Source organism: Triturus cristatus, chromosome 2_1 (assembly GCF_964204655.1).
Source record: "Triturus cristatus chromosome 2_1, aTriCri1.1, whole genome shotgun sequence".
Lineage (NCBI taxonomy): Eukaryota > Metazoa > Chordata > Amphibia > Caudata > Salamandridae > Triturus > Triturus cristatus.
In genome coordinates, this window is record NC_140581.1 from 1,030,711,545 (window position 1) to 1,030,730,538 (window position 18,994).

At 47.1% G+C, this 18,994-nt stretch overlaps 1 protein-coding gene across 1 annotated transcript in view; it reads right to left on the reverse strand.

The window, feature by feature from the left end:
- CDKL2 (cyclin dependent kinase like 2) overlaps positions 1 to 18,994 on the reverse strand; it is a 477,181-nt gene that overhangs the window by 343,532 nt on the left and 114,655 nt on the right. The window lies entirely within an intron of this gene.

Sequence of the window (18,994 nt, forward strand, 5' to 3'; positions counted from 1 at the left end):
CCCCACTCTTACGTGCACCGGGCGGCAAACTTAAGGGTCCTCCCCCGGTGGCAGTAGGTCTAGCTACGACACTGCTGCTTGAACCTGTCTCCTGACAATATCTTGCATCACATGTTTATTCGGGATATGCCCTTGCATGAATATTTCACATATGACACTGGCACACCACATTTTCTCGTTATTTCATGGAATTTTTGGGAAACTTCGCAAAAAAATGGATATGCTTTTGTACACCGCTGGACGTCAGCTTTTATTGCAGTCATAACTATAGCACATTATTTAGACTCTGCCATCAATGCAAAAACAAGCAATTATGCTGCCTATGTGCTCTGTGCAGATATAATTTATATAATCAACCACTAGCTCACTGGACACAAACTGGATAGATTAGCCTCTGTGAAATTGTAAAAAAATGGACACAAATGATAGTTACATCTGTACTGGTTCATAATTTGAGAGCGCAAATTTTGTTTGCGTCTACAATTGCTGTGGCCACCAGTGCTTCGCTGTTGGTAATAGTGACAGTAACACAGTTTAACTGCAGTAGTAGCGCATTTAAATCATGAGTACATTTTTTTTAGTGTGCAGGAGTGCCCTTTTTTGCCCTACATGTAAATCTCCCTGAAAAAACACCTCAAGCACCTGGCACAAATATAATGACACTAAGGATTTTTTTTTCCTGCATGATCGGGTCTAAATCACCACAAAATCACAATTTTAAAATATACTGGGTTGCAACACTCAGTGTGAAATGTACGACTCCATAAAGATGCTTTTTGAGGTCAGATATGTATACAAATAAGGTAATAATATTCTCGGCGCATTTCCACCCTGAAGATCACATTTCATTATTGGCTACAAACTGTGACGTCACCCAGTTAGTACAAATATCGTAAAGTGTGTCATGGTCAGACGAAATGTACAAATGGCAAATACTCACGATTCTTGCCACAGCAACGCAGTAGGAGGAGAAAACCATAAATATGGCTAGTGAATACAAGGCTGATCGCACTGCAACAAGCAGAAAATACAAGCGTGATATCCTTCTCTGTAACAGTCGAGGTCCAGCCTGGCAGGGTCAGCTTGAGTCCTTTCCAAAGACGATTATATGCATCATGCATCCTTCGGGAAGTGCTTTATGCACCTGTCACTCCAAGATGCAGTCAGAAAACAAATGCCCACTTACTACCACATGTAAAAGCCATCAGTCAGGCGGGGCAACAAGGATTTCTCTTTCCCATTGTCTGTAGTCTCTCGAGCCAACAGACCAGCCACCACAAATCACCTTCGGCAGACTAATGTGCACTGATTTGCTTTACAATTGAGGTCGAATGCATTTTAGAAGAAGACTGTTCACTCCATCCATTTTTATTATCAGTACGGACGAGTCACTTTTAAAAACCATGAGCTGCTTCATAAGCTGAGGTTCTGTATTCTGAATGAATAACATCAAATAGTTGATTGAGTAACCCTCCCAGTTAAAATCTAGAAAATGTATGGTGAGGCCGGAATTTGAAATTGTAGTGTAGTAGTTGATTCATTTTCTTTTTCTTTCTATTAAAACATCTAAACCTCTTCAAAAATGTTACTCAGTTAGGCCTCTTCTAATATCTTGTCACGGGTTACCTGTTGAGATCTGGTTTTGATGTTGTTATTCTTTGTTTTATGCCTATTGGCATTTGATGACAGTAGCTGCTGAAAGGTACTCAGAATTACAGCAATATACAAGATGCAAAGGCAAAGCCTCACCTTTGAAAGGCATTAGCTGACCATTTGGGGGCATATTATCAAGCAGGGCGTTAAAATTATCGCAGCTTTAGCGGCAGAAAACTGCCGCTAAAGCGGCGATAATGGGCTTGATAATATGCCGCAGAGAATTCCAATAGAAGCCCACGTTGACACCAGAACATGGGCTTCTATGGGAATTCTCACGGGCATATTATCAAGCCCATTATCGCCGCTTTAGCAGCAGTTTTCTGCCGCTAAAGCGGCGATAATTTTAACGCTGTTTCTTGAAAATATGCCCCTTGGTTTCTTTGTCAGCGTTTGTTGCCATTGCTGAACAGCAATGGTAAAAGAACAAGCTTAGGTCTGGGCTCTAAAATTCCATGCAATTTGCTGTGACAATGCTTGTTTTCAAATTGCATGTGTGTGCATGCATCAATACACATGCCTGGCAATTGTAGTGACTTTAGACGATGAGCGCCAGGACCACACAGTTCTGGACGAATTTAATTAGGGAATTCTGTAACCATTTGGGGAGGTGTTAAGCTGTTAGAGAAGAGGATGCTGCCAATTACTCAGTACTGAAGAGTGCTCTCATAGATGGGTTTGGCTTAACCACTGAACAGCATAGGTTGATGTTCAGAGACACCCAGAAAGCACACACCCAGGACGGGGTAGATTTTGTAGAAGTTGCTATTAAGGGTCTGGAAGGCTGGCTTCATGGAAACAAGGTACAGAACTATGAAGGATTATACAATTTGATAACAAGGGAGCACATCCTTGATAACTGTCAGAACCAACTTTTGCATCAGTACCTGGGGGACTCTGATCTGACCTCCCCAAGAATTGGGAAAGAAGGCAGACAAATGGGTTCACACCAGGGTTAAGCAGAAAAGCCATGGTGATGGAGGTGGCCAAGAAAAGTCAGATTATTCTAAATCCCAGCATAATGGTGGGGACAAAGATAAAGATAAATAAGAGGCTTCACAAGGGCCCCAAAAACCTGCATCTGGGGGTGAGTCCCAAAGGCAAAAAGAAACCTTGGTGCTACCTTTGTAAGGTGAAGACCCATTGGACAGGGAATGCTGATTGTCTGAAGGCCAATGAAACTACTACTACTACTACCACTGCCCCTAAGACACCTGCTCCCCCTAGCACAAGTACAAGTGGTAATACCGCAACCAAGGGATTAGTGGGGTTAACCTTGGGTTCTGAGATGGGCTCTGACCAAGTCAGAACTCCATCTCAGGTTGTTCTAGTCTGTGATGGTGGCATGGACTTTGCCTCCTTACTAGTTAGTCCCACTAACGTGGGAAAGTACAGACAACAGCCTTTGATAAATGTAAAAGAAGCAATGGCTTACAGGGGCCAGTGTCACTGTGGTGACAGAGAAACTTGGGCCCCCTGATCAGATCATACTTGACAAATGTACCAAGTCACCAACGCTAGCAATGTCAGGACTGACCATTCCTTGGCAGTTGTGAACCTAAGCTGGGAAGGGATAACTGGATCTAAAAAGATTGTGGTATCTCCAGACCTACCTGTAGATTGTTTGTTGAGCAATGATCGAGAAACTTCTACTTAGATTTAAGTGGAGTTCAGGACTCATGCAGCGATGAAAGGCATCTCTGCCAGTGTGTTTGCTGTCACCAGGGCTCAGGCCATACAGCTCACCACTGACAAAGCACTGGATCCTGGAAAAACAGACTAGGTGCTTCCCAAGAGAAGGAGCAGGAAGGGTAAGGAATTGCCCTCCTCACAAACTCTCAGTGAAAATCAGGCTCCTGAGGGTAATGATCTTAGCTCCTATGAAGGAACCGTCCCAGAGGAATTTGAGCCTGACCCGGCAGAGTTCACGAGGGCAGAGGGCCCTTCCAGGGCAGACTTGACTTTCGAGCAGCAGTCCTGCCTCTCTCTTGAAACCCTCAGACAGCAAGCTGCTGCTGAGGAAGCAGGGAATATCAGTGGGTCCCATAGGATCTATTGGGAAGATGTACTCTTGTACTCTGAGGGTAGAGACCCCAAGCCTGGTGCCACCAGGAGTTTGGTAATACCCCAGATGTTCCAAGGTTTCCTCATTTCCCTTGCACGTGATATTCATCTTGTAGGACACTTAGGGTAAAGCAAGACTTGGAACAGGCTTGTCCCTTACTTTCACTGGCCCCATATATCTGAAGACACCAAGGAGTTTTGTCACTCCTGTACCACTTGCCAAGCTAGTTGTAAGTCAGGTGGCGCCTTAAAGGCACCCTGTAGGAGAGCAGGATCTGATACTTATAGTTACCTTCACTTTTTGCTGATGTACCACTAACTTTTTGACTTAGATTGACTGGGATCCTGCTATCCAGGACCCCAGTCTAGCTGCATTCTCCTCTAAATTGATTGCATGTACTTTAGGTACACTCCAGATTGGGTTCTGGGGTACCCTTATCAGTCCCTAGTATATGCTATACTATGTACTCAAGGCATAGGTACCCCAGAGGCCTTCCAGGGGCTGCAGCATGTATTGTGCCACCCCTGGGAGACCATTCAAACTGACACCACAAGTCTGCTACTGCAGCCTGTGTAAGGTGGTGCATGCACCCCTTACTTAGATACAGGTTCACTGTATCTATTCTAAATCACTGCACATATAAACCTATCAATCACCCCTATGGCAGGCCTTATCAATCCTGAAGGCAGGGTGCTGGGTTTTATGTGAGAGGGTGGACCTGCATGAGCAGAGCCCCTCTGCAGCCTTCGGAACCTGTTTTCTGGGGTTGTTTGTGATGCAGCCAACCATATATTTTAAGTGCATTATAACCTCGCGGTAAATGCTAACTTTTAAACGGCTGCATGGAAACATGTTGTGTTTGGTTTCAAACACCTTGGAATCATACCTCCACACCCTTAACTGGTGTGGGAGGTATGATTCTACCCTTCTAGAAGGACTTATGTGAACCACCGGTACACCCAGTACCAGCTTTCTCGACCTGGGCATCACAAAATGGATGCTGCCAGCCACAGACACAAGTCTGCCCTCCTGCTGCTGAGCCAAGGTCGAGCAGGGGAAGGCTTGACCATAGGCTTCCTGTCACAGGGAGGTGTGACCACCTCCCAGACAGGATTTAGTGTATTGGGGCTGAGTGGGTGCACTCTGAAAGTGTTTGAAGTCTGCACTGGGCGCACATTTGGTGTCCCTGTGCATAGTCCAGTTTAAACTGGTTGCAGGAGCCATTTGCTCCTGCTCTGGTGTGAAACTGGACAAAGGACATGGGTGTAGCCACCCCTCTGTCCTGACCATCCCATAGGTGGGTCCCCAGAGTTTGTCCCACCCCTCCCTTGGGTATAAAGTAGGAACCCTGACTACAGGACTTTAGATTTTACCTGTACTAAACTCTGCTAAAGAAACCAAGTACTTCGACGATCTACTCTACGCTGGATGACTGAAGAATCTCCCTTGTAGTAAAGGAGTTACTCCCCTGCAAGGCAGGCACCTTTAACGCACCTGACCGGTTTGCATCTCCAGAGCTCCAGAGGACTCTGAAGATTTCTGCAACACAGTAGGTGGGTTCCCGAGCGTCCCTGAGGTTGATCTGACATCTCAGCAATTCTGAGACCAGTATCCCTCGTGGGGACCGTGCAACCCGAACCCCTGTGCACCGTGTACTTTTGCAGCAGTATATGCTTTTTGGCAATCCCTGAGACTGTGCTTTGGGCTACTTGTAGTCCTGACCCGAGCAGTGTTTCCACCGAAAATTTCCAGCCTACACTCCACCAGTGTTCCATGGGCTGGTATTTTGTGATTCAGCTCGAAGTCCCTTTGCGATCCCTGGTCCATTGGCCTGTGGGTCCCTGTGAAGGTAACTTTGACTTTCAGTGGGCTTTCTTGGTTGCTCCAGACGTGCCCTGACGACCTTGCTGGTCCTCACTAAAGCTTATTTCCTCTGCCCGCGTGGGTTGCAGTTGCCAAGGCTTGTTGGTGTTCAATCTGGACACTGACCCCCCAGCACTCGACATCCTTTGTGGGACAGCTCACCACTGGACTTTGGTCATTGTCGGCGTCTCCTGGTCCCCGTGGCTGCAGAGTCAAGCATTGCATCTTCTCACCTGAAGCACCTGACATCGGTGGGCATTCCTCTATCATGCCCCTGGTCATTGTGAAGTGACCTAGACTCTGTCCCCTCTGCTTTCAGTTTCTTCTCACCTCGGATCCAGGCTTGGATTCCACTGGACACTTTTTTTATCTTCCCGGCAGCAGCACTTTCCCGCATCACGCCATTGAAAACGACGAAGGTTCCCGACATCACTTGACTCCTATGCACCCGGCTCCTCTGGGATAGGTAACATGTGTATCTTGGTACTCTCAAGGGTGCTGGCCTTAGAACCTTCTATGTTTGAAAGGGTTTGCTTAAAGTCCTCTCCGAAGTGTCCTTAATCTTTAAAATTCCAACCACGACTTTTCCCTTAGGATTGTACGGAGCTTGCGCCTGTGTTCACACAGTGCACCCGTCCTCCGTGGGTCCCCTGTGTCACTACTTTGGGTGGTTTCTTGGGGTCCCAGCGATTCTGCGTGCTCTAGGCACTGTGTCTAGTCAAGTCGTGGTTGTTATACCACTTTCTTAGTATATGGTTTGGTCTCCCCCTGGAGCCCACTGTGTATTGTGCTATTTACTGTCATTCTAGTGATTTAATATTGTGGGCTTTGTGCTCTAACCGCATAAAGAGGTTAGTAGAGAGTGTTTATTAATAAATATATATATTGTATATATCTCTTGTGTGGTTCTCCTTTCATTTGGTCATTCAGGAGGTTCTAATCTGGTATGATCTCCATAGCTACCACTAGGATAGCTTTCAATAATGGTTGTCTTTAACCTAATCATCAACAAGGGTTGTTTGAACTGGTACAAGGTGCCCACTTTAATTAGTGGTCAACATATACCAGGCCAACTTCTCACACACCCTTCATTCAACTTCCGGTGGTTGGGGTCCCCTTTGAAAGGGTAGGGATTGACATTGTTGGTCTATTGAACCCTCCAACTGCATCTGGGCACAGTTACATACTAGTGGTGGTGGACCATGCCACTAGGTACCCAGAAGCGGTTCCCCTTAGAACTACTACAGCTCCTGTAGTGGCCAGGGCCCTCCTGGTAATCTTTCTAGAGTGGGCTTCCCTAAAAGGTTTTAACAGACAAAGGTACAATCTTCATGTCTAGTTATATCACTGCCATGTGAAAGAGTGTGAAGTAAACTACAAGTTTACCACACCCTACCATTCACAGTGCAATGGGCTTGCTGAGAGATTCTATCAAAAACAACGGGAGAGCTAGGGACAACAAGGAGGGGTTGTGTCCGTATCCCCTGGAATTAGATAAGTTTTGTCAAAAAAGGACACGCCCAGTATGGTATGGTACGGTCAAATGAAGCGAATGTTTGGGAACCCACCAAGTGGGTTAAAAGTAGGGGTGGGCGGAATTTGCGTAACCGCGTTACGCAAATCTCCGCGAAACGGTAAAAATTCTCCGCGAACACGCAGAAATTCCGCGAGCACGCGGAATTGCTTGTTTGCGATACTTTTTTCCTGTTCGCGATCGCTGTTTGCGTGCTCGGGGTGAAATATCTCGCGAACACGCATATTGAGAACGCGAACAAGCAAAAAATTTCGCGAAGTTGCGGAACGTAGATTTTTGGGCAATTTCGCGTTCTCCGCGGAACGCGAAATTACCCAAATTCCGCGAATTCCGCGAACGGAACGGAATTTACCGCCCATGCCTAGTTAAAAGGCCCCTCACACACCACCCTGGTTGGTGTCATGCTTCATCATCGGGGCCCCAACCGGGTGGCCGAGTGCCTCCCGGTTGTGCTGCGACGCCTGGCTACAGCGGAGCTGGTGTAGTGCAAAAATGTGATGTGGTGAAAATATAAAAAATACCACTGAGAATCCTTACCATAGGAAAATTTATTATTGGCGGCTCAGGGTATTGGTTAAAAGGATATGTGGTGCAACTAAATATAGGAATAATTATCTATTAGTTGACTAGGTGTTGACCCAACACCTAGTCAACTAATAGATAATTATTCCTATATTTAGTTGCACCACATATCCTTTTAACCAATACCCTGAGCCGCCAATAATAAATTTTCCTATGGTAAGGATTCTCAGTGGTATTTTTTATATTTTCACCACATCACATTTTTGCACTACACCAGCTCCGCTGTAGCCAGGCGTCGTAGCACAACCGGGAGGCACTCGGCCACCCGGTTGGGGCCCCGATGATGAAGCATGACACCAACCAGGGTGGTGTGTGAGGGGCCTTTTAACCCACTTGGTGGGTTCCCAAACATTCGCTTCATTTGACCGTACCATACCATACTGGGCGTGTCCTTTTTTGACAAAACTTTGCTGAGAGATTCAACAAGACCCTCAAGGGTATGATCATGGGACTCCCAGAAAAACTTAGGCGAAAATGGGATGTCTTACTGATGGAGCAAGGATTCAAGGAAAAGAAACTTGCTCGGATCAATCTCTCATTAACTGGTACTAATAACTAGAAATAGCAAATAAGAGAAAATTAACATGAACATGACATTTACATATGGGGAAAAGAGCTTCATGCACGCTTTAATAACAGAATAATTTGCTACGCAACTAAAATCCCACTCGAAAACTAAAAAAGCGTTGCACATGTGGAAACCGGAACCGCGTAAATAACCATGTGATTTACTAACCTTAGGTCTTGAGGCACTGCGTGCTTTGCATATGCTTGCCTGAACTCCAAAAGAAGATGTTGCTGCTAATAATTTTGATTAAAGAAAGAGAATTTAACATGGGATAAAGTAGAAGTGGGTGGTGAACAGTGACAATCACATATTTAAGAAATAAACATCTGTTTATGTTTCCTTTATTAATAGTGTATGTTTGGGCCTAATGTGCTAAGCCAATGAAAAAGATGGCGGTGAAGATGTCGCCAGGTGGGACATGCGCGGTGTGATAAAATTGTGATCCGCTGACCGTATCATTGACAGGCTACCAAGAGCCAAGGACAAGTTGTTGTGTGAACGTGTTTCTCGACTGTAGACTCCTATTGAAAAATTGTTTAAATTGATACAACAGACGCATGGGAAAATAATAAGGCAGAATAATAAATTAGCTAAAGGGGAAGGGTTTTGCTAAACAAAGAATTAGTTAAGAAATTTAACATGACAGCATGAGGTGATGACAACTCCCCTGCCCCTGCCCAATCACAGTCCATGATTTACTGATATTTGCAACTTTTGAGGGTGGGAAATGCAAAATTAAAGAGTATAACTAGAGTGACTCAAGTTAAGAGGGTGTTGACATCGATGCTGAGTGAGGTGTGGGCGAGAGCTGCTGCTGAAAAGAAGAGAACAGACTGGGAAGATTCATTCCTGAAAGACAGCCTGATTAGATTGAAGATTGCGGAAGAATATTGAGGAGGGAGAGAGAGTAAGAGAGGGTTGCGCGCCGGTGCGTCGAGGTTCTAGAGAAGTTGTAGTAAGTATTGTCCTATCCTTTTTCTGTCCTATAGTCTTTGTCTCCTGACTCTTAATCAGGTGACCTCCACCAGTCCTTAGGCCAGAGGGTTGGGTTTCCCATTTCACCATTGGGTAAATATTATCCTGTCTTAAATTTGCATATCGTTTGCAAATGTATGATTTATTATGTATTTTGTCTCTTCATCTATCCACTCGTAATGCATTAATTTGTTGAATGAGTCTATGCATGGAATGTATTTGATAAATACATTTTTCTCTCCCATGAAAGTTGATGGAGTTTGCACTGTGAATCTGTACAAATGAGCGTTCATCTTGACTGAGTTATTAGATAAAATTCATTGAATCTTACCCGGAGTCTGTGATTATTTTATTAAGAGTTATAAGATAAATTAGTTAATTTGTTAATATCACCATCAACTACTCAACTAATGGCCATTGACCAAAGGAAGAGTGTTGATCCGTGAATGTTAGTTAGGCATTGACTAATCCAGATCAAGGTGAAAATAAAACTTGACCCCCAGCGAAACAGTCAGGAAACTTGAATGTATATGTGGGCCCATTCTGAGGAATTTGTTGAATTTGAAATGTTCATCCTGACCTTTCGCTGGATCATTACTACCTTGCCTTCTCTTTGCCTACAAAGAGGTTCTTCAGAATGAGGTTGGCTACAGACCATTTGAGCTTCTGTTTGGACATCCAGTTAGGGGTCCCTTGCGTCTAGTGAAGGAAGGTTGAGAGCAGCCTGTCAAACCTCCTAAACAGGGCATTGTGAACTATGTCCTTGGCCTGTGTTCACTCATGTCTGAGTACTCGAAGAAGGCCAGCCGAGACCTCCAAAAAGCTTGGCATGACCAAAAGGCTGTCTTGACTGTTTACCAGCCAGGCCAGAAAGTGTGGGTGTTGGTGCCTGTGGCTCCAGCAGCTCTCTAAGACAAGTGGAGTGGGCCCCACACTATCCTTGAGCAAAAGGGTGAGGTCACCTACTTGATGGACCTGGTACTCCCAGAAGTCCCCATAGAGTACTTCATCTGAACCGCCTGAAATCTTTTGTAGACAGGGCTGACATAGGCTTGCTCATGGCAACTGATGAGGGACAGGAGGAATAGAGTGACCCTCTCCCTGATCTCCTCTCTCAGAACCCTGATGATGGGTCAGTCGATGGAGTAGCCTTGGCAGGCAGAATCACTGACCAACTGCAAGCTGACTGCAGGCAGGCCCTCAATCAGTACAGACATATGTTCTCCCTAAAACCCAGTCAAACCACCTGGTGTACCCATGAAGTGGACACAGGAGACAGTCTGCCTGTTAAGACTAATATCTACAGACAGCCTGACTGTTGGACTTGGCCCTTTTTGCAGGGTCATCCCTGAACTTTTTGCCTTCCTCCTGGTATTTTCTTGACCTGGTGTTGGGGGTTTTAGGACTCTGGGCACTTTATCACTGCAGTCCAGTCTAAAGTGCATGTGCTCTCTATGGTAAAACATACATCTGTTTGGCGTATTTAATTTACCTATCAGTCCTTTGTAAAAAGGTATCTCAGATACCCAGGGCCAGTAAATTAAATGCTACGGGTGGGCTTGCAGCGCTGCTTGCACCACCTACCAAAGTTTCAAACCTGTCTCAGGACTCTGCCATTGTAGGGCTTGTGCGCGCAGTTTACTGCTGCTGTGACAAGGCACATAAAGTGGTTGCCACGTCTGTGTCTCCCCTTTTACTACATATCAGTCACCTCTATGGTAGGCCCTATCTAGCCCTATGGGCAAGGTGCAATGTCGGTTAAAGGTAGGACATTTGCCTTAACTGTGTGGCATGTCCTGGTAGTGACAAACAGCAATTTTGGTTTCTCACTACTGTGAGGCTGCCCTCTCATAGGAATGCATTGAGGATTCCCTGATTAGTGTTTCAGTGGTAATTCCTGATCTGAGAGGAGTAGCGTGATCAAGTTTGGTATGTTTGGAATAGTGGTAATAAATGCTGCGTAATGGTGTGTGCAGATTTATTATCCCTATTTTAGAAATTCCACTTTTAGAAGTGGGCATTTCTGTGTGCTATGTGTCTTTGTGCCTGCCTGATATGTATTGCATGACTGGCTCTGGAATGACAGGGGCTGGTGAGGTACAGCGGCTCCAGAGTGGCTGGGTGAGTCAGAGCTAGGCTGAATAAGCCCATCTGCATTTGGAGTGGTGGGAGAAGTAGCACCTGGGCCTGAATAGGACAGGGCCTGCTTCCCACAATGCTGGCTCCGCCCCCCTCTGGTGAATCTGGGGCCAGGGCCTACACTGACAAAAGAGGGTGCTTGTGCACTGAAAGGATGTTCCTAAAGTGCCCCCCAGAACTAGTTTTGACTGGGCCTAGGCCTGTGCCAGAGGGAGAGAACAAAGACATGGGAGGTATAAATGTTGGGGCGGTGACCCCATGTGTTGTTGGTGCTTCTTGTGCTTACTTGGACTGCTGGGCACCAGGAGAAACCGCCACAAGGGAGGTCCCCTCTGCTAGAGGGCCCTGTGAGCTGGCCTGCCTGGGCCTAGCTCTGCCCCTTGTGCCCTTGGAATCAGCGTGTGGTGAGCGCTGGACTTTGGCCCCGCCTTCAGAGGACTGAGGGCCCTTGCTCTGGAGGACTGCCCCCTGCACACCAGAAGTGCGCAGTTGGCGCTTTCCTGCCACTGTCGAAGCTGAGGATAGGGGGCCGTAGAATCGGCAAAGACTTTGCGCCGAAATCGACGAAACAGGAAGTCAGGCAAACTGGTGCCTGGAGGTGGGCAGGGCTCCAGTGTTGCCAGTGGGAGCCCCGCGTGGTGCCCAGAGAAGGAAACGGAGACAACGGTGGCTTCGCTCTGTACCTTTGCCAACCTTCTGGCTGGTGGGAGCCCACCCCGCGTTGCTGTGGTAACCAAGGTGGAGTTCTTTTTCATTTAATCTATATCAATAAAATTATGTTCTGGTAAAACAAGCTGCTTTACACTCCTTATGGACTAAGTCTGAAGGCTGCTCTCCACAGCTACCACTTAGAGAGCTTTCTAAGGTTGACTAAGACCACTAAAATCATCAGAAGGGTCGTCTGAATTGGTGCAAGGTACCCACTTACATAAGTGTACACCACATACCAAGCCAGCTTCTCACAGAAGGCCTTGGGGATCATGACATTATTCAATGGCTGCTGACGGGAGCATTAAGTATGACTCAACTGAGTTTCTGAAACTGCCTACGCCATTCAACACCGCCAAAAAGCAGAATATTGGACCTCATGGATCGAGGCCATTGATGACTTCATGGTTCAATGCTCTGGAAAAAGTAAATGACCAGAAAATCCTTACATATTTAAAGAATCTTGCTGGTGATGGAGTAAAAGAAGTGATGAAGAAAATCTCACAGACTGAGACAATCTGGTACCGTCAAATCAAAGAAGCATTAGGAACCTAGTTCAATCCAATGCGAAACACTGACTATGAAAGGTGCATTTTCAATCAAGCGAGGCAACAAACTGGTGAAACAATGGATGAGTTTGTTGAAAGACTTGATGTACTTATAAAACATTGTTAATTTAGTGAATTTAATGATGAAAAAGTCATGCGCCTCAGAGTCATTGATGGCTGTCTTTCAGACTCGTACAGAAGGCGCATGCTGAGAGACATGATCAGTTTAGAAAAAGTGCTAATGCCTGCAACATCCAGAGAAAGAGCAGATCGGGAAGCTGTCGACATGAAAGCTGGAACAGCAAAGAGTCGATCAGCACTAATCATTAAATATAAACACCAGCACAAGGTAGATACACATAAGTCGCCATCCTTAAAGAAAGGAAAGCTGTGTTTCTGACATTGATTTTCATTTCCACATGAGGGCAAATGTCCAGCCATTGGACAGATGAGCAACGGTTGTGGAAAGGAAAAACACTTCATAACGGTTTGCAAGGCAAAAGAGAAAGCATGTGCATCACTGAGAGACGAGAAACTGGATGCCAGAAAGTTCCGGAAGCATCCTCGCCACGCGTACAAAGACGAAAAGCAACCTCAGTTGCGACTGGTGGAAACAAATTGAAGTTGATCGTCATGAAGTTCATCCGACAAAAGTTTTGGGATGTTACAATCAAGTGACAGTGAAGAGGGTGAATGTGCGATGATCATATCTGTCAAAAAGCGACATGCACACATGGGTCTTGCTGCATGCAAAGAAGATGAATAAACGAAAATACAAAAGAGTCAACGAAACAAAAGAATTTATAGGGATATAGCCCCAAGATCACACTGAAGGTCAACAGTTGCCCCATACCCTTTGTAATTGACATCGGTGCATCGATCAACATCTTGCCAGTCGAACAGTTTAACAATTTGTCACCCGTGCCACAACTCAAAGTGTCAAACAGGAAGGTGTAGACATGGGCTGCTTCGAAACGGTTGCAGAGTCAAGGATCATTCACAGTAACCTTACAACATAAAGAGACATTGTGCAAGCCCCAATTCACTTTCTTCAAGGTACTTTGTCCAGTACATGTCTACTCAGTTTTGCAACTGCTGCTGACATGGTACTAATATCTAACAATTGTATCCTCCATATGCAATCTGAAATTGTAAGTCAGTTCTCGTCGTTATTTCATGGCCTAGGAAAGCTCCAAACAATTAAGATGCAACTTCACTTCACGAAGATATCTGGCCTGTTGCAGTGACACCGCAGGACCGCATTTCACCTGCAAGAAGTGGTCAAAAAGGAACTACAAATGCTGTTGAAGCACAACAACATTGAGCGCTCTACTGGTACCACACCATGGGTGTCGCGTTAGTGCTAGTGCCAAAAAGGACAGTGGCGGTGCAGTGCGCATTTACATGGATATGTGCCAGGCCAACAAAGCAATCAAGAGAGAAAGACATCTGGGTCCACACATTGCAGATATGATCATGCAGCTGAACAAAGCCAAAGTTTTCTCTTGTCTTGACCTGAACAAGTGATACCATCAACTTGATTTGGAAGAAAACTGTAGGTTTTCGCCAAAGGCGTGCCAAAGGTAATCCCATCTGCACCCGTCCAAGCCTGGACGGCACCCAGTGCCACGGACCCTGGTCCACACACCTTTTACCGCTACAAAGCCAGCATCCTCCACGCCCTCGACGCTGTACGAACCACTGCCTGCCACCGTGTGTCTCTGAATAACACCCAAGACCCGTTTACCTGCCGCAACTACTGTACGAGAGTAGGATCTGCTTCACATGGGTACCCCCACTTTTTGCTGGTGTTTCACTGTTTTTCGACCTTGGTCTGGCTGTGGCCCTGCTAATCAGGACCACAGCCTAGCTGCTTCCTCTCTAAAATGGTTTGCATGTACATTAGGTACATATCTAATTGGATTCTGGAGTGCCTTATAAGCCCCAAGTATATGGTATACTATTTACCTAGGGCATAGGTACCTCAGAGGCCTACCAGGGGCTGAAGCATGTATTATGCCACCCCTGGGAAGCACTCCAAAATGGCACCACAGGTCTGCTACTGCAGCCTGGGTAAGGGTGTGCTTGCACCCCTTACAGTGGTATAGGCTACCTATATCCACAGATATATACAGACACATATAAACCTATAAGTCACTCCTATGGCAGGCCTTAACAATCCTGAAGGCAGAGTGCTTGGTTTTGTGTGAGAGGGTGCCCAAGCATGAGCTGAGCCCCTCTGCAGCTTTTGGAAATCCTTCCTTATGGCTGTTCTGTGATACAGCCATACCATATACTCTTAAGTGCATTATAACCTCGCGGTAAATGCTAACTTTGGAATGGCTGCATCAAAACATGTCATGTTTAGTGTCAAACGCTTTGGAATACTAACCCCCCCCCCCCCCCCGCCAGTTCCGGTGGCGGAGGTAGCATTCCGCCCTTCTAGAGGGAAAGACATGTTCACACTGGTCAAACCCGGTAGGACTTTCCTGGGCCCTGGCATCACAAAATGGATGCCTCTGCTACAGACACAGGTCTGGCCTCCTGCTACTGACCGAAACTCCGGCAGGGGAGGCCTGGACAATAGGTTTCCTGTCGAAGGGTGGTGTAACCATCTCCCCAGACAGGCAGATGTGTATTGGGGCTGGGCGGGAGCACTCTCTGGTGCTTTGAAGTCCTGCACTGGGGGCACACTTGGTGTCCCTGTGCATAGTCCAGTTCAAACCGGTTGCAGGGGCTACCTGCCTTTGCTCTGGTGCGAAACTGGACAAAGAAAATGGGTGTAACCACCCCTCTTTCTAAGCCAACCCATAGGTGGGGCCTTAGAGTCAGTCCATCCCATAAACTTAGTATAAGTATAGGAATCCAGTCCCTAGGACTTTAGATTACCCTGGACGAAACTCTGTATCATATATCCTGGACCTTCAACTTTCTCTCACGACTAGAAGACGGAAGAAATCTCCCTTGGGGTCAAGGAGTGACTCCCCTGCTTGGCAGGCACCAAAGAAGCAACAGACCGGTCTGCATCACTGAAGCTGCCACCGAACGCCGAAGTCTTTGCATCACCAGAGGTGGATTTCCAAACTTCCCCGAGGCTACCCTGAGTCCACAGCAAAGCTGAGGCCCGTGGCTATCGTGGGTGACGTGGAACCGCGACCTCTGGACACCGTGATCTTTTGCAGCAACAGCATCTTCCTGGGCTTCCTCGAAGTTGTGCTTTGGGCTCCGAGTAGTCCCAGCCTTGAACATCTCCTGCACCGAAAATTGCTGGCCTCCACTCCACAAGTGACCCGTGGGCCAGTTTCAAGTGTGACCGCTTGAGGCTCCTTTGCGATCACTAGCCTGTTGGCTAGCAGGTCCCCACGAAGGCAACTCCTTTTCTACTTGGGCTTTCCTGGTTGCTCCAGATTTGCCCTGACTTATCCTTGCTGGGTGTGTCCCTCAGACCTTGCTGGTGTGCACCGCAGTCCTTTCTCTGAATTCCTGAGACTTGCCGTTGGCAAGGCTTGTTGGGTCCAATCTGGTCGCCGACACCGCAGCACTCGACAAACTTTGTGGGACAGCTCGAATCCGGCTCGTGGACTTTGTCGACACCTCCTGGACCTCGTGGCTGAAGAGTCAAGACACCCATCAACTCTGAAGCAGCCGACATCTGTGGGCATTGGTCCATCCTGCCCTCGGTCACTGGCTAGTGACCCAGACTCTGTCCCCTCTGCTTTCAGGTTCCTTACACCCTTTATCCAGGCTTGGATCTCTTCGGACACTTTTCCTCTTCACGGCAGCAGCAGTTCTTTGCAGGCTTCCGTTGCAATCGACGACGCGACCCGACACCAAAAGACACCTATGTACCCGGCTTCCCTGGGTGAGGTAACTCGAGTACTCCGGTGCTCCCGTGGGTGCTAGCCCTAGAACTTCTTAAGTCCAAAAGGGTTTGGTCCTGACTCGATTCTAAGTGTCCCTAATATTTAAATTTCCAACCGCGACATTGCCCATAGAAGATAATGGTAACCCATTGTTGTGTTTAAACACTGCATACAGTCCCCCTGGGTCCCCTGTGTCACTACCTTGGATGGTTCCTTGGGGTCCCAGGGATTCTACAGGCTCTAGGCCTTGTGTCTAGTTCAGTCATGGTTCTTATACCACTTTTTTGGTATATGGTTTGGTACGCCCCTAGGGCCCAAACGTGTATTTGTGCTATTACTGATAATTGCTAACTTGTAAACAAAGTACTTCGAACTCCAGTCTCATAAAAAGACTAGAGGGGTGTGTGTTAACCTAAATACATATATTTTGAATATATACCTGGTGAGGTTGTCCTTTCATTTGATCATTCAAAAGATTATAGACTGGTAAAACAAGCTGCTTTACATTCCTTCAAGACTTAGCCTGAAGGCTGCTCTCCATAGCTACCACTAGGATAGCTTTCAATAAAGGTTGTCTTTAACCTATCACCATAAGGGGTTGTTTGGACTGATACAAGGTGCCCACTAGAACTAGTGGACAGCATATATCAGGCCACCTTCTCACAACTACACCTTCTGCCTCCACACACCAGACCCACCAACCGCACGGCCCCCCAAGAACCAGACTTAATCACCTCATCTGCATTTTACTCATCACACGCTCCCTCAACAAACACGCTGTAGAGATTTGGGACCTGCTCGACTCCAATCCCCCCCGACTTTGTCTTCTTCATGGAAACCTGGATAAATCCCAACTCAGCCCTGGGCAACTCCACCGCCATCCCCAACAGTTACAAAATCATCCACAAGGGCTGCACCAACTGATCGAGAGGAGGCATCACCATTGTGCACAAAAACACCCTACGCCTCACAACTAGCTCCGGTGTTCACTCACCCGACAAGGGGCACCTCCTCTTCCAGGGGCAGACCAACTCAAAATCCACTTTCTCTGTCACCCTTGTCTACAGACCTGCCAGACCTTGTACCCCCTTCAGCAAATTCATAGCCGTCTTCATCACACACCATACTCTAGCCTCAAAGGATTACATCCCCATCTGCAACCTCAATTTCCACCTGGACAACCTCAATGACCACAACACCTCATCCCTACAGGAGAAACTCGCCATCATCGGACTCAAACAATTGGTCACCTCCCCAACCCAATCAGCAGGACACACGATTGGCCCCATCTTCTCCGCAAGCAACAACATCTCTGTCAGCCACACCTCCGAACTACATTGGACAGACCACCACTGCGTCCACTTCTCATTCACCAAACCCACCGAACACCATCACGCCAACCGTTACCCGCACAGAAGCTGAAACAAGGTCTCCAAAGACCAACTCACCACCTCCCTCTGCAAAACCCCACCACTGACCTCCACAGACCCCAAGCCTCAGCAGAGCAACCTCCACCTATAGCTCTCTAACTGTGCCAACACATTGGCTCCCCTCAAGAAACCCTCCGGCAAGCAGCCCTCTGAGAGAACCAGCTGGTTTTCCTTCACCCTCCAAGAGTCCAGGCGCACCTGCAGATGACTCAAGAGCGGATAGAGGAGCAGCAAGACCTTGACAGACAACGCAGCCATAAAAACCACCATCAACACACACAACCACCTCATCAGAACAACAAAGAAAACTGCCATGCAGAAATGTATCAACACCAACGCACACAGCAGCAAAGAACTCTTCACCATGATCAAAGAATTTGCCAAACCCAGCACGGATGTCACAGACATCTCATCTCCTGAGACCTCTGAAACAACCTCGCCACATTCTTCCACCGCAAGATCATAGATATCTGTGACAGCTTAGCAACCCAGGACCCAAAACAATGCACTCAAATGCTCCAGTCCCCATCCAACCCTGCTCAAATGGACCACCCTCACCACTCATGACACCCTAAGGATCATGAAAACCATCCACTCTGGAGCTCCATCGGACCCCTGCCCCCACCACATTTTCAATCGAGCCGGTGCCACCATCTCCCCCAAATTCTGCCACACCATCAACTGCTTCATCGAGTCCGCCACCTTCCCTGAAGGCTGGAAACATGCAGAGATCAAGTCAGCGCCTGCTAAAAAAAAACTCTGCCGACCCAATAGACCTCAAGAATTAAGGACCCATCTCTCTGCTCCCCTTCCCAGCCAAAATCATCGAGAAGGCCATCAACGCCCAACTCACTGAATTCATTGAAACAAACAACATCCTGGACCCTCCCAATCAGGCTTCAGAAGCAACCACAGCACTGAGACTGCACTCCCCGCGCAACAGACGACATCTCCACCCTCCTTGACCGAGGCGAAACCTCAGCCCTCATCCTCTTGGACCTCTTTTCTGCCTTCGACACTGTCTCCCACCACACCCTCTGCACAAGACTCTACAATGCCGGCATCC